This window comes from Hyla sarda, chromosome 3, assembly GCF_029499605.1.
Source record: "Hyla sarda isolate aHylSar1 chromosome 3, aHylSar1.hap1, whole genome shotgun sequence".
NCBI lineage: Eukaryota > Metazoa > Chordata > Amphibia > Anura > Hylidae > Hyla > Hyla sarda.
Window position 1 is genome coordinate 20,356,253 of NC_079191.1, and position 16,824 is coordinate 20,373,076.

The following is a 16,824-nucleotide window of genomic DNA, read 5'->3' on the forward strand; positions in this document are numbered from 1 at the left end:
CGGAAGGGGATGTAGCTCAGTGGTAGAGCGCATGCTTCTGCTTTCTGTTTTGAAAGCAGGAAAAGACACCTTTAAAAGAAACAAGCCAAAGGATACAAGTATACCTTGCAGAAATGCTTAAAAAATAAACTTCTACGCAAATGGGAGGAAGGAGTACGTATATTCCAATCATGAGTGAGGGTGTTTTTGCTGCATTTTAGAAACATTGTGGACTTGCACAGCCATGGTCATCAGAAAACAGTATAATTATGATGTCTTATGGGTATGGACACAAAAGCTCTACATTGGTTACATGGGAAATCCCAATTCTGCGATTGCCAAAAAATTCCTAGTTCTACAGAAACGGAAGGGGATGTAGCTCAGTGGTAGAGCGCATGCTTCTGCTTTCTGTTTTGAAAGCAGGAAAAGACACCTTTAAAAGAAACAAGCCAAAGGATACAAGTATACCTTGCAGAAATGCTTAAAAAATAAACTTCTACGCAAATGGGAGGAAGGAGTACGTATATTCCAATCATGAGTGAGGGTGTTTTTGCTGCATTTTAGAAACATTGTGGACTTGCACAGCCATGGTCATCAGAAAACAGTATAATTATGATGTCTTATGGGTATGGACACAAAAGCTCTACATTGGTTACATGGGAAATCCCGATTCTGAGATTGCCCAAAATTCAAAGTTCTAAAGAAGCGCAAGGGGGTGTAGCTCAGTGGTAGAGCGCATACTTTGCATGTATGAGGCCCCGGGTTCAATCCCCGGCATCTCCAACCTTTGTAAGAGATATTTATAGATGAACTTGCACAAGGTGCTTGGAAACTGATGTTTTGTTAGCTGGTTTAGTCAATTGTGTCTTGCGGCATACAATCGAAGCTGACAAAGCACTGTATCATGGGGGTGTAGCTCAGTGGTAGAGCGCATGCTTCACATGCATGAGGCCCCAGGTTCAATCCCCAGCATCTCCAACCTTTGAAACAGAAAAAGACACCTTCGAAAGAAACAAACAAAAGGATACAGGTATACGTAGTAGAAATACTTAAAAAATATACCAGTTCACGAATGGGAGAAAGGAGAATGTATATTTCAGTCATGACTGAGGGTAATTTTGCTGCGCTTTAGAAAAATTTGAGTTTTTAAAGCAGGAAAAGACACCTTTAAAAGAAACAAGCCAAAGGATACAAGTATACCTTGCAGAAATGCTTAAAAAATAAACTTCTACGCAAATGGGAGGAAGGAGTACGTATATTCCAATCATGAGTGAGGGTGTTTTTGCTGCATTTTAGAAACATTGTGGACTTGCACAGCCATGGTCATCAGAAAACAGTATAATTATGATGTCTTATGGGTATGGACACAAAAGCTCTACATTGGTTACATGGGAAATCCCAATTCTGCGATTGCCAAAAAATTCCAAGTTCTATAGAAACGGAAGGGGATGTAGCTCAGTGGTAGAGCGCATGCTTCTGCTTTCTGTTTTGAAAGCAGGAAAAGACACCTTTAAAAGAAACAAGCCAAAGGATACAAGTATACCTTGCAGAAATGCTTAAAAAATAAACTTCTACGCAAATGGGAGGAAGGAGTACGTATATTCCAATCATGAGTGAGGGTGTTTTTGCTGCATTTTAGAAACATTGTGGACTTGCACAGCCATGGTCATCAGAAAACAGTATAATTATGATGTCTTATGGGTATGGACACAAAAGCTCTACATTGGTTACATGGGAAATCCCGATTCTGAGATTGCCCAAAATTCAAAGTTCTAAAGAAGCGCAAGGGGGTGTAGCTCAGTGGTAGAGCGCATACTTTGCATGTATGAGGCCCCGGGTTCAATCCCCGGCATCTCCAACCTTTGTAAGAGATATGTATAGATGAACTTGCACAAGGTGCTTGGAAACTGATGTTTTGTTAGCTGGTTTAGTCAATTGTGTCTTGCGGCATACAATCGAAGCTGACAAAGCACTGTATCATGGGGGTGTAGCTCAGTGGTAGAGCGCATGCTTCGCATGTATGAGGCCCCGGGCTCAATCCCTGGCATCTCCAACCTTTGAAGCAGAAAAAGACACCTTTAAAAGAAACAAACAAAAGGATACAGGTATACGTAGTAGAAATACTTAAAAAATATACCAGTTCACAAATGGGAGAAAGGAGAATGTATATTTCAGTCATGACTGAGGGTACTTTTGCTGCGTTTTAGAAAAATTGTGGACTTGCAGAGCCCTAGTCGCCAGAAAACAGTATAATTATGATGTCCTATGTGTAAGGACACAAAAGCTCTACTTTGCTTACATGGGAAATCCCAATTCTGCGATTGCCAAAAAATTCCTAGTTCTACAGAAACGGAAGGGGATGTAGCTCAGTGGTAGAGCGCATGCTTCTGCTTTCTGTTTTGAAAGCAGGAAAAGACACCTTTAAAAGAAACAAGCCAAAGGATACAAGTATACCTTGCAGAAATGCTTAAAAAATAAACTTCTACGCAAATGGGAGGAAGGAGTACGTATATTCCAATCATGAGTGAGGGTGTTTTTGCTGCATTTTAGAAACATTGTGGACTTGCACAGCCATGGTCATCAGAAAACAGTATAATTATGATGTCTTATGGGTATGGACACAAAAGCTCTACATTGGTTACATGGGAAATCCCGATTCTGCGATTGCCCAAAATTCAAAGTTCTAAAGAAGCGCAAGGGGGTGTAGCTCAGTGGTAGAGCGCATGCTTTGCATGTATGAGGCCCCGGGTTCAATCCCCGGCATCTCCAACTTTTGTAAGAGATATTTATAGATGAACTTGCACAAGGTGCTTGGAAACTGATGTTTTGTTACCTGGTTTAGTCAATTGTGTCTTGCGGCATACAATCAAAGCTGACAAAGCACTGTATCATGGGGGTGTAGCTCAGTGGTAGAGCGCATGCTTCGCATGTATGAGGCCCCGGGTTCAATCCCTGGCATCTCCAACTTTTGAAGCAGAAAAAGACACCTTTAAAAGAAACAAACAAAAGGATACAGGTATACGTAGTAGAAATACTTAAAAAATATACCAGTTCACAAATGGGAGAAAGGAGAATGTATATTTCAGTCATGACTGAGGGTACTTTTGCTGCGTTTTAGAAAAATTGTGGACTTGCAGAGCCCTAGTCGCCAGAAAACAGTATAATTATGATGTCCTAGGTGTAAGGACACAAAAGCTCTACTTTGCTTACATGGGAAATCCCAATTCTGCGATTGCCAAAAAATTCCTAGTTCTACAGAAACGGAAGGGGATGTAGCTCAGTGGTAGAGCGCATGCTTCTGCTTTCTGTTTTGAAAGCAGGAAAAGACACCTTTAAAAGAAACAAGCCAAAGGATACAAGTATACCTTGCAGAAATGCTTAAAAAATAAACTTCTACGCAAATGGGAGGAAGGAGTACGTATATTCCAATCATGAGTGAGGGTGTTTTTGCTGCATTTTAGAAACATTGTGGACTTGCACAGCCATGGTCATCAGAAAACAGTATAATTATGATGTCTTATGGGTATGGACACAAAAGCTCTACATTGGTTACATGGGAAATCCCGATTCTGCGATTGCCCAAAATTCAAAGTTCTAAAGAAGCACAAGGGGGTGTAGCTCAGTGGTCGAGCGCATGCTTTGCATGTATGAGGCCCCGGGTTCAATCCCCGGCATCTCCAGCTTTTGTGAGAGATATTTATAGATGAACTTGCACAAGGTGCTTGGAAACTGATGTTTTGTTACCTGGTTTAGTCAATTGTGTCTTGTGGCATACAATCGAAGCTGACAAAGCACTGTATCATGGGGGTGTAGCTCAGTGGTAGAGCGCATGCTTCGCATGTATGAGGCCCCGGGTTCAATCCCTGGCATCTCCAACTTTTGAAGCAGAAAAAGACACCTTTAAAAGAAACAAACAAAAGGATACAGGTATACGTAGTAGAAATACTTAAAAAATATACCAGTTCACGAATGGGAGAAAGGAGAATGTATATTTCAGTCATGACTGAGTGTACTTTTGCTGCGTTTTAGAAAAATTGTGGACTTGCAGAGCCCTAGTCGCCAGAAAACAGTATAATTATGATGTCCTAGGTGTAAGGACACAAAAGCTCTACTTTGCTTACATGGGAAATCCCAATTCTGCGATTGCCAAAAAATTCCTAGTTCTACAGAAACGGAAGGGGATGTAGCTCAGTGGTAGAGCGCATGCTTCTGCTTTCTGTTTTGAAAGCAGGAAAAGACACCTTTAAAAGAAACAAGCCAAAGGATACAAGTATACCTTGCAGAAATGCTTAAAAAATAAACTTCTACGCAAATGGGAGGAAGGAGTACGTATATTCCAATCATGAGTGAGGGTGTTTTTGCTGCATTTTAGAAACATTGTGGACTTGCACAGCCATGGTCATCAGAAAACAGTATAATTATGATGTCTTATGGGTATGGACACAAAAGCTCTACATTGGTTACATGGGAAATCCCGATTCTGCGATTGCCCAAAATTCAAGGGTCTAAATAAGCGCAAGGGGGTGTAGCTCAGTGGTAGAGCGCATGCTTTGCATGTATGAGGCCCCGGGTTCAATCCCCGGCATCTCCAGCTTTTGTGAGAGATATTTATAGATGAACTTGCACAAGGTGCTTGGAAACTGATGTTTTGTTAGCTGGTTTAGTCAATTGTGTCTTGTGGCATACAATCGAAGCAGACAAAGCACTGTATCATGGGGGTGTAGCTCAGTGGTAGAGCGCATGCTTCACATGTATGAGGCCCCAGGTTCAATCCCAAGCATCTCCAACCTTTGAAGCAGAAAAAGACACCTTTAAAAGAAACAAACAAAAGGATACAGGTATACGTAGTAGAAATACTTAAAAAATATACCAGTTCACGAATGGGAGAAAGGAGAATGTATATTTCAGTCATGACTGAGGGTAATTTTGCTGCGTTTTAGAAAAATTTGAGTTTTTAAAGCAGGAAAAGACACCTTTAAAAGAAACAAGCCAAAGGATACAAGTATACCTTGCAGAAATGCTTAAAAAATAAACTTCTACGCAAATGGGAGGAAGGAGTACGTATATTCCAATCATGAGTGAGGGTGTTTTTGCTGCATTTTAGAAACATTGTGGACTTGCACAGCCATGGTCATCAGAAAACAGTATAATTATGATGTCTTATGGGTATGGACACAAAAGCTCTACATTGCTTACATGGGAAATCCCAATTCTGCGATTGCCAAAAAATTCCTAGTTCTACAGAAACGGAAGGGGATGTAGCTCAGTGGTAGAGCGCATGCTTCTGCTTTCTGTTTTGAAAGCAGGAAAAGACACCTTTAAAAGAAACAAGCCAAAGGATACAAGTATACCTTGCAGAAATGCTTAAAAAATAAACTTCTACGCAAATGGGAGGAAGGAGTACGTATATTCCAATCATGAGTGAGGGTGTTTTTGCTGCATTTTAGAAACATTGTGGACTTGCACAGCCATGGTCATCAGAAAACAGTATAATTATGATGTCTTATGGGTATGGACACAAAAGCTCTACATTGGTTACATGGGAAATCCCGATTCTGCGATTGCCCAAAATTCAAAGTTCTAAAGAAGCGCAAGGGGGTGTAGCTCAGTGGTAGAGCGCATGCTTTGCATGTATGAGGCCCCGGGTTCAATCCCCGGCATCTCCAACTTTTGTAAGAGATATTTATAGATGAACTTGCACAAGGTGCTTGGAAACTGATGTTTTGTTAGCTGGTTTAGTCAATTGTGTCTTGCGGCATACAATCATAGCTGAGAAAGCACTGTATCATGGGGGTGTAGCTCAGTGGTAGAGCGCATGCTTCGCATGTATGAGGCCCCGGGTTCAATCCCTGGCATCTCCAACTTTTGAAGCAGAAAAAGACACCTTTAAAAGAAACAAACAAAAGGATACAGGTATACGTAGTAGAAATACTTAAAAAATATACCAGTTCACAAATGGGAGAAAGGAGAATGTATATTTCAGTCTTGACTGAGGGTACTTTTGCTGCGTTTTAGAAAAATTGTGGACTTGCAGAGCCCTAGTCGCCAGAAAACAGTATAATTATGATGTCCTAGGTGTAAGGACACAAAAGCTCTACTTTGCTTACATGGGAAATCCCAATTCTGCGATTGCCAAAAAATTCCTAGTTCTACAGAAACGGAAGGGGATGTAGCTCAGTGGTAGAGCGCATGCTTCTGCTTTCTGTTTTGAAAGCAGGAAAAGACACCTTTAAAAGAAACAAGCCAAAGGATACAAGTATACCTTGCAGAAATGCTTAAAAAATAAACTTCTACGCAAATGGGAGGAAGGAGTACGTATATTCCAATCATGAGTGAGGGTGTTTTTGCTGCATTTTAGAAACATTGTGGACTTGCACAGCCATGGTCATCAGAAAACAGTATAATTATGATGTCTTATGGGTATGGACACAAAAGCTCTACATTGGTTACATGGGAAATCCCGAATCTGCGATTGCCCAAAATTCAAAGTTCTAAAGAAGCACAAGGGGGTGTAGCTCAGTGGTAGAGCGCATGCTTTGCATGTATGAGGCCCCGGGTTCAATCCCCGGCATCTCCAACTTTTGTAAGAGATATTTATAGATGAACTTGCACAAGGTGCTTGGAAACTGATGTTTTGTTAGCTGGTTTAGTCAATTGTGTCTTGCGGCATACAATCAAAGCTGACAAAGCACTGTATCATGGGGGTGTAGCTCAGTGGTAGAGCGCATGCTTCACATGTATGAGGCCCCAGGTTCAATCCCCAGCATCTCCAACCTTTGAAGCAGAAAAAGACACCTTCAAAAGAAACAAACAAAAGGATACAGGTATACGTAGTAGAAATACTTAAAAAATATACCAGTTCACGAATGGGAGAAAGGAGAATGTATATTTCAGTCATGACTGAGGGTAATTTTGCTGCGCTTTAGAAAAATTTGAGTTTTTAAAGCAGGAAAAGACACCTTTAAAAGAAACAAGCCAAAGGATACAAGTATACCTTGCAGAAATGCTTAAAAAATAAACTTCTACGCAAATGGGAGGAAGGAGTACGTATATTCCAATCATGAGTGAGGGTGTTTTTGCTGCATTTTAGAAACATTGTGGACTTGCACAGCCATGGTCATCAGAAAACAGTATAATTATGATGTCTTATGGGTATGGACACAAAAGCTCTACATTGGTTACATGGGAAATCCCAATTCTGCGATTGCCAAAAAATTCCTAGTTCTACAGAAACGGAAGGGGATGTAGCTCAGTGGTAGAGCGCATGCTTCTGCTTTCTGTTTTGAAAGCAGGAAAAGACACCTTTAAAAGAAACAAGCCAAAGGATACAAGTATACCTTGCAGAAATGCTTAAAAAATAAACTTCTACGCAAATGGGAGGAAGGAGTACGTATATTCCAATCATGAGTGAGGGTGTTTTTGCTGCATTTTAGAAACATTGTGGACTTGCACAGCCATGGTCATCAGAAAACAGTATAATTATGATGTCTTATGGGTATGGACACAAAAGCTCTACATTGGTTACATGGGAAATCCCGATTCTGAGATTGCCCAAAATTCAAAGTTCTAAAGAAGCACAAGGGGGTGTAGCTCAGTGGTCGAGCGCATACTTTGCATGTATGAGGCCCCGGGTTCAATCCCCGGCATCTCCAGCTTTTGTGAGAGATATTTATAGATGAACTTGCACAAGGTGCTTGGAAACTGATGTTTTGTTAGCTGGTTTAGTCAATTGTGTCTTGTGGCATACAATCGAAGCTGACAAAGCACTGTATCATGGGGGTGTAGCTCAGTGGTAGAGCGCATGCTTCGCATGTATGAGGCCCCGGGTTCAATCCCTGGCATCTCCAACTTTTGAAGCAGAAAAAGACACCTTTAAAAGAAACAAACAAAAGGATACAGGTATACGTAGTAGAAATACTTAAAAAATATACCAGTTCACAAATGGGAGAAAGGAGAATGTATATTTCAGTCATGACTGAGTGTACTTTTGCTGCGTTTTAGAAAAATTGTGGACTTGCAGAGCCCTAGTCGCCAGAAAACAGTATAATTATGATGTCCTAGGTGTAAGGACACAAAAGCTCTACTTTGCTTACATGGGAAATCCCAATTCTGCGATTGCCAAAAAATTCCTAGTTCTACAGAAACGGAAGGGGATGTAGCTCAGTGGTAGAGCGCATGCTTCTGCTTTCTGTTTTGAAAGCAGGAAAAGACACCTTTAAAAGAAACAAGCCAAAGGATACAAGTATACCTTGCAGAAATGCTTAAAAAATAAACTTCTACGCAAATGGGAGGAAGGAGTACGTATATTCCAATCATGAGTGAGGGTGTTTTTGCTGCATTTTAGAAACATTGTGGACTTGCACAGCCATGGTCATCAGAAAACAGTATAATTATGATGTCTTATGGGTATGGACACAAAAGCTCTACATTGGTTACATGGGAAATCCCGATTCTGCGATTGCCCAAAATTCGAGGGTCTAAATAAGCGCAAGGGGGTGTAGCTCAGTGGTAGAGCGCATGCTTTGCATGTATGAGGCCCCGGGTTCAATCCCCGGCATCTCCAGCTTTTGTGAGAGATATTTATAGATGAACTTGCACAAGGTGCTTGGAAACTGATGTTTTGTTAGCTGGTTTAGTCAATTGTGTCTTGTGGCATACAATCGAAGCTGACAAAGCACTGTATCATGGGGGTGTAGCTCAGTGGTAGAGCGCATGCTTCACATGTATGAGGCCCCAGGTTCAATCCCAAGCATCTCCAACCTTTGAAGCAGAAAAAGACACCTTTAAAAGAAACAAACAAAAGGATACAGGTATACGTAGTAGAAATACTTAAAAAATATACCAGTTCACGAATGGGAGAAAGGAGAATGTATATTTCAGTCATGACTGAGGGTAATTTTGCTGCGTTTTAGAAAAATTTGAGTTTTTAAAGCAGGAAAAGACACCTTTAAAAGAAACAAGCCAAAGGATACAAGTATACCTTGCAGAAATGCTTAAAAAATAAACTTCTACGCAAATGGGAGGAAGGAGTACGTATATTCCAATCATGAGTGAGGGTGTTATTGCTGCATTTTAGAAACATTGTGGACTTGCACAGCCATGGTCATCAGAAAACAGTATAATTATGATGTCTTATGGGTATGGACACAAAAGCTCTACATTGCTTACATGGGAAATCCCAATTCTGCGATTGCCAAAAAATTCCTAGTTCTACAGAAACGGAAGGGGATGTAGCTCAGTGGTGGAGCGCATGCTTCTGCTTTCTGTTTTGAAAGCAGGAAAAGACACCTTTAAAAGAAACAAGCCAAAGGATACAAGTATACCTTTTAGAAATGCTTAAAAAATAAACTTCTACGCAAATGGGAGGAAGGAGTACGTATATTCCAATCATGAGTGAGGGTGTTTTTGCTGCATTTTAGAAACATTGTGGACTTGCACAGCCATGGTCATCAGAAAACAGTATAATTATGATGTCTTATGGGTATGGACACAAAAGCTCTACATTGGTTACATGGGAAATCCCGATTCTGCGATTGCCCAAAATTCAAAGTTCTAAAGAAGCGCAAGGGGGTGTAGCTCAGTGGTAGAGCGCATGCTTTGCATGTATGAGGCCCCGGGTTCAATCCCCGGCATCTCCAACTTTTGTAAGAGATATTTATAGATGAACTTGCACAAGGTGCTTGGAAACTGATGTTTTGTTAGCTGGTTTAGTCAATTGTGTCTTGCGGCATACAATCATAGCTGAGAAAGCACTGTATCATGGGGGTGTAGCTCAGTGGTAGAGCGCATGCTTCGAATGCATGAGGCCCCAGGTTCAATCCCTGGCATCTCCAACCTTTGAAGCAGAAAAAGACACCTTTAAAAGAAACAAACAAAAGGATACAGGTATACGTAGTAGAAATACTTAAAAAATATACCAGTTCACAAATGGGAGAAAGGAGAATGTATATTTCAGTCATGACTGAGGGTACTTTTGCTGCGTTTTAGAAAAATTGTGGACTTGCAGAGCCCTAGTCGCCAGAAAACAGTATAATTATGATGTCCTAGGTGTAAGGACACAAAAGCTCTACTTTGCTTACATGGGAAATCCCAATTCTGCGATTGCCAAAAAATTCCTAGTTCTACAGAAACGGAAGGGGATGTAGCTCAGTGGTAGAGCGCATGCTTCTGCTTTCTGTTTTGAAAGCAGGAAAAGACACCTTTAAAAGAAACAAGCCAAAGGATACAAGTATACCTTGCAGAAATGCTTAAAAAATAAACTTCTACGCAAATGGGAGGAAGGAGTACGTATATTCCAATCATGAGTGAGGGTGTTTTTGCTGCATTTTAGAAACATTGTGGACTTGCACAGCCATGGTCATCAGAAAACAGTATAATTATGATGTCTTATGGGTATGGACACAAAAGCTCTACATTGGTTACATGGGAAATCCCGATTCTGCGATTGCCCAAAATTCAAAGTTCTAAAGAAGCACAAGGGGGTGTAGCTCAGTGGTCGAGCGCATGCTTTGCATGTATGAGGCCCCGGGTTCAATCCCCGGCATCTCCAACTTTTGTAAGAGATATTTATAGATGAACTTGCACAAGGTGCTTGGAAACTGATGTTTTGTTAGCTGGTTTAGTCAATTGTGTCTTGCGGCATACAATCGAAGCTGACAAAGCACTGTATCATGGGGGTGTATCTCAGTGGTAGAGCGCATGCTTCACATGTATGAGGCCCCAGGTTCAATCCCCAGCATCTCCAACCTTTGAAGCAGAAAAAGACACTTTTGAAAGAAACAAACAAAAGGATACAGGTATACGTAGTAGAAATACTTAAAAAATATACCAGTTCACGAATGGGAGAAAGGAGAATGTATATTTCAGCCATGACTGAGGGTAATTTTGCTGCGTTTTAGAAAAATTTGAGTTTTTAAAGCAGGAAAAGACACCTTTAAAAGAAACAAGCCAAAGGATACAAGTATACCTTGCAGAAATGCTTAAAAAATAAACTTCTACGCAAATGGGAGGAAGGAGTACGTATATTCCAATCATGAGTGAGGGTGTTTTTGCTGCATTTTAGAAACATTGTGGACTTGCACAGCCATGGTCATCAGAAAACAGTATAATTATGATGTCTTATGGGTATGGACACAAAAGCTCTACATTGCTTACATGGGAAATCCCAATTCTGCGATTGCCAAAAAATTCCTAGTTCTACAGAAACGGAAGGGGATGTAGCTCAGTGGTAGAGCGCATGCTTCTGCTTTCTGTTTTGAAAGCAGGAAAAGACACCTTTAAAAGAAACAAGCCAAAGGATACAAGTATACCTTGCAGAAATGCTTAAAAAATAAACTTCTACGCAAATGGGAGGAAGGAGTACGTATATTCCAATCATGAGTGAGGGTGTTTTTGCTGCATTTTAGAAACATTGTGGACTTGCACAGCCATGGTCATCAGAAAACAGTATAATTATGATGTCTTATGGGTATGGACACAAAAGCTCTACATTGCTTACATGGGAAATCCCGATTCTGCGATTGCCCAAAATTCAAGGTTCTAAAGAAGCACAAGGTGGAGTAGCTCAGTGGTAGAGCGCATGCTTTGCATGCATGAGGCCCCGGGTTCAATCCCCGGCATCTCCAGCTATTGTGAGAGATATTTACAGATGAACTTGCACAAGGTGCTTTGAAACTGATGTTTTGTTAGCTGGTTTAGTCAATTGTGTCTTGCGGCATACAATCGAAGCTGACAAAGCACTGTACCATGGGGGTGTAGCTCAGTGGTAGAGCGCATGCTTCGCATGTATGAGGCCCCGGGTTCAATCCCTGGCATCTCCAGCTTTTTTGAGAGATATTTATAGATGAACTTGCACAAGGTGCTTGGAAACTGATGTTTTGTTAGCTGGTTTAGTCAATTGTGTCTTGTGGCATACAATCGAAGCTGACTGAGGACTGAATCATGGGGGTGTAGCTCAGTGGTAGAGCGCATGCTTTGCATGTATGAGGCCCCGGGTTCAATCCCTGGCATCTCCAACTTTTGAAGCAGAAAAAGACACCTTTAAAAGAAACAAACAAAAGGATACAGGTATACGTAGTAGAAATACTTAAAAAATATACCAGTTCACAAATGGCAGAAAGGAGAATGTATATTTCAGTCATGACTGAGGGTGTTTTTGCTGCGTTTTAGAAAAATTGTGGACTTGCAGAGCCCTAGTCGCCAGAAAACAGTATAATTATGATGTCCTAGGTGTAAGGACACAAAAGCTCTACTTTGCTTACATGGGAAATCCCAATTCTGCGATTGCCAAAAAATTCCAAGTTCTATAGAAACGGAAGGGGATGTAGCTCAGTGGTAGAGCGCATGCTTCTGCTTTCTGTTTTGAAAGCAGGAAAAGACACCTTTAAAAGAAACAAGCCAAAGGATACAAGTATACCTTGCAGAAATGCTTAAAAAATAAACTTCTACGCAAATGGGAGGAAGGAGTACGTATATTCCAATCATGAGTGAGGGTGTTTTTGCTGCATTTTAGAAACATTGTGGACTTGCACAGCCATGGTCATCAGAAAACAGTATAATTATGATGTCTTATGGGTATGGACACAAAAGCTCTACATTGCTTACATGGGAAATCCCGATTCTGCGATTGCCCAAAATTCAAAGTTCTAAAGAAGCGCAAGGGGGTGTAGCTCAGTGGTAGAGCGCATGCTTTGCATGTATGAGGCCCCGGGTTCAATCCCCGGCATCTCCAGCTTTTGTGAGAGATATTTATAGATGAACTTGCACAAGGTGCTTGGAAACTGATGTTTTGTTAGCTGGTTTAGTCAATTGTGTTTTGCGGCATACAATCGAAGCTGACAAAGCACTGTATCATGGGGGTGTAGCTCAGTGGTAGAGCGCATGTATGAGGCCCCGGGTTCAATCCCCGGCATCTCCAGCTTTTGTGAGAGATATTTATAGATTAACTTGCACAAGGTGCTTGGAAACTGTTGTTTTGTTAGCTGGTTTAGTCAATTGTGTCTTGCGGCATACAATCGAAGCTGACAAAGCACTGTATCATGGGGGTGTAGCTCAGTGGTAGAGCGCATGTATGAGGCCCCGTGTTCAATCCCCGGCATCTCCAGCTTTTGTGAGAGATATTTATAGATGAACTTGCACAAGGTGCTTGGAAACTGTTGTTTTGTTAGCTGGTTTAGTCAATTGTGTCTTGCGGCATACAATCGAAGCTGGCAAAGCACAGTATCATAGGGGTGTAGCTCAGTGGTAGAGCGCATGCTTCGCATGCATGAGGCCCCAGGTTCAATCCCCGGCATCTCCAACTTTTGTAAGAGATATTTATAGATGAACTTGCACAAGGTGCTTGGAAACTGATGTTTTGTTAGCTGGTTTAGTCAATTGTGTCTTGCGGCATACAATCGAAGCTGACAAAGCACTGTATCATGGGGGTGTAGCTCAGTGGTAGAGCGCATGTATGAGGCCCCGGGTTCAATCCCCGGCATCTCCAGCTTTTGTGAGAGATATTTATAGATGAACTTGCACAAGGTGCTTGGAAACTGTTGTTTTGTTAGCTGGTTTAGTCAATTGTGTCTTGCGGCATACAATCGAAGCTGACAAAGCACTGTATCATGGGGGTGTAGCTCAGTGGTAGAGCGCATGCTTCACATGTATGAGGCCCCAGGTTCAATCCCCAGCATCTCCAACCTTTGAAGCAGAAAAAGACACCTTTGAAAGAAACAAACAAAAGGATACAGGTATACGTAGTAGAAATACTTAAAAAATATACCAGTTCACGAATGGGAGAAAGGAGAATGTATATTTCAGTCATGACTGAGGGTAATTTTGCTGCGTTTTAGAAAAATTTGAGTTTTTAAAGCAGGAAAAGACACCTTTAAAAGAAACAAGCCAAAGGATACAAGTATACCTTGCAGAAATGCTTAAAAAATAAACTTCTACGCAAATGGGAGGAAGGAGTACGTATATTCCAATCATGAGTGAGGGTGTTTTTGCTGCATTTTAGAAACATTGTGGACTTGCACAGCCATGGTCATCAGAAAACAGTATAATTATGATGTCTTATGGGTATGGACACAAAAGCTCTACATTGCTTACATGGGAAATCCCGATTCTGCGATTGCCCAAAATTCAAGGTTCTAAAGAAGCGCGAGGGGGTGTAGCTCAGTGGTAGAGCGCATGCTTTGCATGTATGAGGCCCCGGGTTCAATCCCCGGCATCTCCAGCTTTTGTGAGAGATATTTATAGATGAACTTGCACAAGGTGCTTGGAAACTGATGTTTTGTTAGCTGGTTTAGTCAATTGTGTCTTGCGGCATACAATCGAAGCTGACAAAGCATTGTATCATGAGGGTGTAGCTCAGTGGTAGAGCGCATGCTTCGCATGTATGAGGCCCCGGGTTCAATCCCTGGCATCTCCAACTTTTGAAGCAGAAAAAGTCACCTTTAAAAGAATCAAACAAAAGGATACAGGTATACGTAGTTGAAATACTTAAAAAATATACCAGTTCACAAATGGGAGAAAGGAGAATGTATATTTCAGTCATGACTGAGGGTACTTTTGCTGCGTTTTAGAAAAATTGTGGACTTGAAGAGCCCTAGTCGCCAGAAAACAGTATAATTATGATGTCCTAGGTGTAAGGACACAAAAGCTCTACTTTGCTTACATGGGAAATCCCAATTCTGCGATTGCCAAAAAATTCCTAGTTCTACAGAAACGGAAGGGGATGTAGCTCAGTGGTAGAGCGCATGCTTCTGCTTTCTGTTTTGAAAGCAGGAAAAGACACCTTTAAAAGAAACAAGCCAAAGGATACAAGTATACCTTGCAGAAATGCTTAAAAAATAAACTTCTACGCAAATGGGAGGAAGGAGTACGTATATTCCAATCATGAGTGAGGGTGTTTTTGCTGCATTTTAGAAACATTGTGGACTTGCACAGCCATGGTCATCAGAAAACAGTATAATTATGATGTCTTATGGGTATGGACACAAAAGCTCTACATTGGTTACATGGGAAATCCCGATTCTGCGATTGCCCAAAATTCAAAGTTCTAAAGAAGCGCAAGGGGGTGTAGCTCAGTGGTAGAGCGCATGCTTTGCATGTATGAGGCCCCGGGTTCAATCCCCGGCATCTCCAGCTTTTGTGAGAGATATTTATAAATGAACTTGCACAAGGTGCTTGGAAACTGATGTTTTGTTAGCTGGTTTAGTCAATTGTGTCTTGCGGCATACAATCGAAGCTGACAAAGCACTGTATCATGGGGGTGTAGTTCAGTGGTAGAGCGCATGCTTCACATGTATGAGGCCCCGGGTTCAATCCCCGGCATCTCCAACCTTTGAAGCAGAAAAAGACACCTTTAAAAGAAACAAACAAAAGGATACAGGTATACGTAGTAGAAATACTTAAAAAATATACCAGTTCACAAATGGGAGAAAGGAGAATGTATATTTCAGTCATGACTGAGGGTATTTTTGCTGCATTTTAGAAAAATTGTGGACTTGCAGAGCCCTAGTCGCCAGAAAACAGTATAATTATGATGTCCTAAGTGTAAGGACACAAAAGCTCTACTTTGCTTACATGGGAAATCCCAATTCTGCGATTGCCAAAAAATTCCAAGTTCTATAGAAATGGAAGGGGATGTAGCTCAGTGGTAGAGCGCATGCTTCTGCTTTCTGTTTTGAAAGCAGGAAAAGACACCTTTAAAAGAAACAAGCCAAAGGATACAAGTATACCTTGCAGAAATGCTTAAAAAATAAACTTCTACGCAAATGGGAGGAAGGAGTACGTATATTCCAATCATGAGTGAGGGTGTTTTTGCTGCATTTTAGAAACATTGTGGACTTGCACAGCCATGGTCATCAGAAAACAGTATAATGGGTATGGACACAAAAGCTCTACATTGGTTACATGGGAAATCCCGATTCTGCGATTGCCCAAAATTCAAAGTTCTAAAGAAGCACAAGGGGGTGTAGCTCAGTGGTAGAGCGCATGCTTTGCATGTATGAGGCCCCGGGTTCAATCTCCGGCATCTCCAACTTTTGTAAGAGATATTTATAGATGAACTTGCACAAGGTGCTTGGAAACTGATGTTTTGTTAGCTGGTTTAGTCAATTGTGTCTTGCGGCATACAATCGAAGCTGACAAAGCACTGTATAATGGGGGTGTAGCTCAGTGGTAGAGCGCATGCTTCACATGTATGAGGCCCCAGGTTCAATCCCCAGCATCTCCAACCTTTGAAGCAGAAAAAGACACCTTTGAAAGAAACAAACAAAAGGATACAGGTATACGTAGTAGAAATACTTAAAAAATATACCACTTCACGAATGGGAGAAAGGAGAATGTATATTTCAGTCATGACTGAGGGTAATTTTGCTGCGTTTTAGAAAAATTTGAGTTTTTAAAGCAGGAAAAGACACCTTTAAAAGAAACAAGCCAAAGGATACAAGTATACCTTGCAGAAATGCTTAAAAAATAAACTTCTACGCAAATGGGAGGAAGGAGTACGTATATTCCAATCATGAGTGAGGGTGTTTTTGCTGCATTTTAGAAACATTGTGGACTTGCACAGCCATGGTCATCAGAAAACAGTATAATTATGATGTCTTATGGGTATGGACACAAAAGCTCTACATTGCTTACATGGGAAATCCCGATTCTGCGATTGCCCAAAATTCAAGGTTCTAAAGAAGCGCAAGGGGGTGTAGCTCAGTGGTAGAGCGCATGCTTTGCATGTATGAGGCCCCGGGTTCAATCCCCGGCATCTCCAGCTTTTGTGAGAGATATTTATAGATGAACTTGCACAAGGTGCTTGGAAACTGATGTTTTGTTAGCTGGTTTAGTCAATTGTGTCTTGCG

The 16,824-nt window shown here is 41.2% G+C and overlaps 29 non-coding genes across 29 annotated transcripts; all 29 read left to right on the plus strand.

Annotated features, from left to right (window-relative positions):
* Positions 1 to 690: 690 nt before the first annotated feature.
* On the plus strand, positions 691 to 762 carry TRNAA-UGC (transfer RNA alanine (anticodon UGC)). The gene has a single exon. It is a non-coding gene; the product is annotated as a tRNA-Ala (tRNA).
* Positions 763 to 885: 123 nt separating this feature from the next.
* TRNAV-CAC (transfer RNA valine (anticodon CAC)) lies at positions 886 to 957 on the plus strand. The gene has a single exon. It is a non-coding gene; the product is annotated as a tRNA-Val (tRNA).
* An 808-nt stretch (positions 958 to 1,765) lies between these two features.
* On the plus strand, positions 1,766 to 1,837 carry TRNAA-UGC (transfer RNA alanine (anticodon UGC)). Its single transcript has one exon. It is a non-coding gene; the product is annotated as a tRNA-Ala (tRNA).
* A 123-nt stretch (positions 1,838 to 1,960) lies between these two features.
* Positions 1,961 to 2,032, plus strand: TRNAA-CGC (transfer RNA alanine (anticodon CGC)). Its single transcript has one exon. It is a non-coding gene; the product is annotated as a tRNA-Ala (tRNA).
* A 644-nt stretch (positions 2,033 to 2,676) lies between these two features.
* Positions 2,677 to 2,748, plus strand: TRNAA-UGC (transfer RNA alanine (anticodon UGC)). The gene has a single exon. It is a non-coding gene; the product is annotated as a tRNA-Ala (tRNA).
* A 123-nt stretch (positions 2,749 to 2,871) lies between these two features.
* TRNAA-CGC (transfer RNA alanine (anticodon CGC)) lies at positions 2,872 to 2,943 on the plus strand. Its single transcript has one exon. It is a non-coding gene; the product is annotated as a tRNA-Ala (tRNA).
* Positions 2,944 to 3,587: 644 nt separating this feature from the next.
* Positions 3,588 to 3,659, plus strand: TRNAA-UGC (transfer RNA alanine (anticodon UGC)). The gene has a single exon. It is a non-coding gene; the product is annotated as a tRNA-Ala (tRNA).
* A 123-nt stretch (positions 3,660 to 3,782) lies between these two features.
* TRNAA-CGC (transfer RNA alanine (anticodon CGC)) lies at positions 3,783 to 3,854 on the plus strand. Its single transcript has one exon. It is a non-coding gene; the product is annotated as a tRNA-Ala (tRNA).
* A 644-nt stretch (positions 3,855 to 4,498) lies between these two features.
* On the plus strand, positions 4,499 to 4,570 carry TRNAA-UGC (transfer RNA alanine (anticodon UGC)). The gene has a single exon. It is a non-coding gene; the product is annotated as a tRNA-Ala (tRNA).
* Positions 4,571 to 5,573: 1,003 nt separating this feature from the next.
* On the plus strand, positions 5,574 to 5,645 carry TRNAA-UGC (transfer RNA alanine (anticodon UGC)). Its single transcript has one exon. It is a non-coding gene; the product is annotated as a tRNA-Ala (tRNA).
* Positions 5,646 to 5,768: 123 nt separating this feature from the next.
* TRNAA-CGC (transfer RNA alanine (anticodon CGC)) lies at positions 5,769 to 5,840 on the plus strand. The gene has a single exon. It is a non-coding gene; the product is annotated as a tRNA-Ala (tRNA).
* A 644-nt stretch (positions 5,841 to 6,484) lies between these two features.
* On the plus strand, positions 6,485 to 6,556 carry TRNAA-UGC (transfer RNA alanine (anticodon UGC)). Its single transcript has one exon. It is a non-coding gene; the product is annotated as a tRNA-Ala (tRNA).
* A 1,003-nt stretch (positions 6,557 to 7,559) lies between these two features.
* Positions 7,560 to 7,631, plus strand: TRNAA-UGC (transfer RNA alanine (anticodon UGC)). The gene has a single exon. It is a non-coding gene; the product is annotated as a tRNA-Ala (tRNA).
* Positions 7,632 to 7,754: 123 nt separating this feature from the next.
* Positions 7,755 to 7,826, plus strand: TRNAA-CGC (transfer RNA alanine (anticodon CGC)). The gene has a single exon. It is a non-coding gene; the product is annotated as a tRNA-Ala (tRNA).
* Positions 7,827 to 8,470: 644 nt separating this feature from the next.
* Positions 8,471 to 8,542, plus strand: TRNAA-UGC (transfer RNA alanine (anticodon UGC)). Its single transcript has one exon. It is a non-coding gene; the product is annotated as a tRNA-Ala (tRNA).
* Positions 8,543 to 9,545: 1,003 nt separating this feature from the next.
* Positions 9,546 to 9,617, plus strand: TRNAA-UGC (transfer RNA alanine (anticodon UGC)). The gene has a single exon. It is a non-coding gene; the product is annotated as a tRNA-Ala (tRNA).
* A 123-nt stretch (positions 9,618 to 9,740) lies between these two features.
* TRNAS-CGA (transfer RNA serine (anticodon CGA)) lies at positions 9,741 to 9,812 on the plus strand. The gene has a single exon. It is a non-coding gene; the product is annotated as a tRNA-Ser (tRNA).
* A 644-nt stretch (positions 9,813 to 10,456) lies between these two features.
* Positions 10,457 to 10,528, plus strand: TRNAA-UGC (transfer RNA alanine (anticodon UGC)). Its single transcript has one exon. It is a non-coding gene; the product is annotated as a tRNA-Ala (tRNA).
* Positions 10,529 to 11,534: 1,006 nt separating this feature from the next.
* Positions 11,535 to 11,603, plus strand: TRNAA-UGC (transfer RNA alanine (anticodon UGC)). Its single transcript has one exon. It is a non-coding gene; the product is annotated as a tRNA-Ala (tRNA).
* Positions 11,604 to 11,726: 123 nt separating this feature from the next.
* On the plus strand, positions 11,727 to 11,798 carry TRNAA-CGC (transfer RNA alanine (anticodon CGC)). Its single transcript has one exon. It is a non-coding gene; the product is annotated as a tRNA-Ala (tRNA).
* Positions 11,799 to 11,921: 123 nt separating this feature from the next.
* TRNAA-UGC (transfer RNA alanine (anticodon UGC)) lies at positions 11,922 to 11,993 on the plus strand. Its single transcript has one exon. It is a non-coding gene; the product is annotated as a tRNA-Ala (tRNA).
* Positions 11,994 to 12,637: 644 nt separating this feature from the next.
* Positions 12,638 to 12,709, plus strand: TRNAA-UGC (transfer RNA alanine (anticodon UGC)). Its single transcript has one exon. It is a non-coding gene; the product is annotated as a tRNA-Ala (tRNA).
* A 495-nt stretch (positions 12,710 to 13,204) lies between these two features.
* Positions 13,205 to 13,276, plus strand: TRNAA-CGC (transfer RNA alanine (anticodon CGC)). Its single transcript has one exon. It is a non-coding gene; the product is annotated as a tRNA-Ala (tRNA).
* Positions 13,277 to 14,122: 846 nt separating this feature from the next.
* Positions 14,123 to 14,194, plus strand: TRNAA-UGC (transfer RNA alanine (anticodon UGC)). Its single transcript has one exon. It is a non-coding gene; the product is annotated as a tRNA-Ala (tRNA).
* Positions 14,195 to 14,317: 123 nt separating this feature from the next.
* On the plus strand, positions 14,318 to 14,389 carry TRNAA-CGC (transfer RNA alanine (anticodon CGC)). Its single transcript has one exon. It is a non-coding gene; the product is annotated as a tRNA-Ala (tRNA).
* A 644-nt stretch (positions 14,390 to 15,033) lies between these two features.
* On the plus strand, positions 15,034 to 15,105 carry TRNAA-UGC (transfer RNA alanine (anticodon UGC)). Its single transcript has one exon. It is a non-coding gene; the product is annotated as a tRNA-Ala (tRNA).
* Positions 15,106 to 15,228: 123 nt separating this feature from the next.
* TRNAV-CAC (transfer RNA valine (anticodon CAC)) lies at positions 15,229 to 15,300 on the plus strand. Its single transcript has one exon. It is a non-coding gene; the product is annotated as a tRNA-Val (tRNA).
* A 631-nt stretch (positions 15,301 to 15,931) lies between these two features.
* TRNAA-UGC (transfer RNA alanine (anticodon UGC)) lies at positions 15,932 to 16,003 on the plus strand. Its single transcript has one exon. It is a non-coding gene; the product is annotated as a tRNA-Ala (tRNA).
* Positions 16,004 to 16,663: 660 nt separating this feature from the next.
* Positions 16,664 to 16,735, plus strand: TRNAA-UGC (transfer RNA alanine (anticodon UGC)). Its single transcript has one exon. It is a non-coding gene; the product is annotated as a tRNA-Ala (tRNA).
* The last annotated feature ends 89 nt before the right edge of the window (positions 16,736 to 16,824 follow it).